This window comes from Orycteropus afer, unplaced genomic scaffold, assembly GCF_000298275.1.
Source record: "Orycteropus afer afer isolate SDZICR_OR568_19922 unplaced genomic scaffold, OryAfe1.0 scaffold00211, whole genome shotgun sequence".
In the NCBI taxonomy this organism is placed as follows: Eukaryota; Metazoa; Chordata; class Mammalia; order Tubulidentata; family Orycteropodidae; genus Orycteropus; species Orycteropus afer.
The window spans coordinates 4,875,212-4,877,879 of record NW_006921798.1 but is presented as its reverse complement, the minus strand read 5'-3'; positions in this window follow the sequence as shown (position 1 = coordinate 4,877,879).

Here is a 2,668-nt window from a genome sequence, read left to right as displayed (position 1 = left end):
CCATTTTCCCATGGATTATAAACAATTTTTGGAAAAAAAAAAAAAAAAAAAAAAAGAGCTATTTCTATTTAAGTTCTGAGACTAAGAGTGAAATTCTGAGCCAATAAGTATGCCCACAAATCCCTGAAAAATTACTATTTTTTAATAATATAATGAATACATATTTGGGAATTATTTTTATATTTGCAAATAGAATAAGTGTTGTTTGTTTTGTTGTGGTCACAAGGAGAATATGACTATCCAAAACAAAGTTGGGAGAAATTGTTCCATGTGACTTCACTCCTAAATGAGTCTCTTTCAATAAGTGCTGAAGATATACAACATAATGCATGCACCTGGGTCTTAAATGGAATTTACATTTTCATTAGACCATTAGATATGATCTAAAGTGAAAAAGGCTGTAATCAATAATCAGGTCAGAAAAGATACTGCACAATTTTCCTTATTATAGCAAAGATATCTAAAGATCTGCACTAATTTTCAACATCAAGGAAAACATCCCAGCCAGATCCACTGAACTAGATCAATCAATCACAAATCAGAGTAGCAATAATGAAAGATTCACAATAAATTTCCACCATTTATAACACAGTATATGTACCTGACTGTTCTGTTTACCTAGTGCCGTTCTGACAAGAATATACCACAAATGGGATGGCCTTAACAAACAGGAGTTTATTCTTACAGTTTGGAGGCTTTGAGTCTGAGTTCAAAGTGCCAGGCCCCTCAGCCTTAGGCTTCAGCTCTGCCTCCAGCTCCCGGCCCACTGAAGCTAGAGGCTTTTCTTCACTCAGAAAGCTGCTGGATGCTGAGGCTGCCAAACCCAAGGTTGACAAACAAAACGGCGCAGTCCAGTTGTTACCAAACCACATGGCAGGCCATTAATTCAAGTCCATTGTAAGTCCCAGGATCAGCAGAGCATGGCAAGCTGCTGAACAATGACACGGCTACATGCAGGGTCCAAGAGTGCCATAGGCTAGCGACCATTCCCAAAGTGGATTCTTATATATGAGAAACAGACCACATACCCAAAGCAGCTACTTAGCTGCTTGTGGTAGATCCCACCATAGAGTTGATTGTCAGTCTCATTATGGGGAATAACTACCACCAGCTACCCAGCCACTCAACCCAGTCCAGCCAAGTTGACACACAAATATAACCACCACATGGACATTGTCTAAATACTTAATACACAATATCTTATTGTATGATCCTTATAAGAGCTCTATGAGGGTACATGTTATTAATCCTGTTTTATAGATAGGAAAATAGAGGTTCAGATAGATCAAGGAACTTATCCAAAGTCACACAACTTCCAGGCTTTTAATCCAGTTCCACCTGACTTCATAAGCTCCCAGCCAATCTGTGCAACTGCAGAATAGCCACAGCAGTAGAAATCAGTTGAGAATGGAAATGCAGACTGAGAACAGCATTATCAGGAGGATCTCAGACTGAAGAACTTCCTTCTTCAATGCAAAGTCTATGCCTATCCTCATAATACTTTGCGTAGACTTACGCTAATACTTTTAGCAGAGTATAGTGGGCCCTATAGGAGCCCCAGTAGTGCAGTGGGGAAGTGCTCAGCCATTAACTGAAAGGTTGGGAGTTTAAACTATCCAGTAGCTCCATGATAGAAAGATCTGGAGATCTGCTCCCATAAAGATCATAACAGAGAACTGTGGGGCAGTTCTACTCTGTCACATGGAAATTGACTTTATGGTATCCAATTTATAGAGTCTAATAAAAGTGGGGGTTATACTATGGGAGCCAGAAAGAATATGGATGAATTCCTGAACAGTTGTTCTCCCTCCTAATAGTTTGCCTTGAACAAGCTACTGAATATTTCTTTCTGCTTTGCAGATAGTAGTACTCGATTATGTTGCTTTCTTTCTTGACACCCCTTTCCTTAATTTCCAGGCTTGTGCAATCACTCCTAGCTTCCTCAAGGCAGCAACCATTGGGTATTTCACCATCATCTATTCATATAAAATTCTTAGCACAATTAAGTGTTCTGGAATTCCCATTCTTCTCAATGTTACCCATAATTTTTTATGATCCACAGAGACAAATGCATTTGCATGGTCAACAAAACACAAGTAAATATCTTCCTGATATTCTTTGCTTTCAGCCAAGATCCATCTGACATCAGCAATAATATCCCCTTCCACATCCTCTTCTGAAACCAGCTTACATTTCTGTCAATATATTGAGGCAACTGAATGTTTAATTCAAAAACTGCAATTGCTGTTTTTGAATTATCTTCAGTAAGATTTTACACCTATGTGATGTTAATGATATTGTTCTATAATTTCCACATTCTGTAGGATCACCTTTCTTTGGAATGAGTACAAATATGGATTTCTTCCAGTCAGTTGGCCAGATAGCTGTCCTCCAGGGCTCTTGGCATAGCTGATTGAGTGCCTCCAGTGAGGCATCCATTTGTGGAAACATCTCGATGGGTATTCCATTAATTCCTGGAACCTTGTTTTTCACCAATTCTTCAGTGTATATTTGACTTCTTTCAATACCATAGGCTCTGGGAATTGATGGCATACTGATTGAGATATTTCAACAAACAGATGCTTCACTGGAGGCACTCACTCGGTTATGCCAAGAGATTTGGAAGACAGCTACCTGGCCAACTGACTGGAAGAGATCCATATTTGTG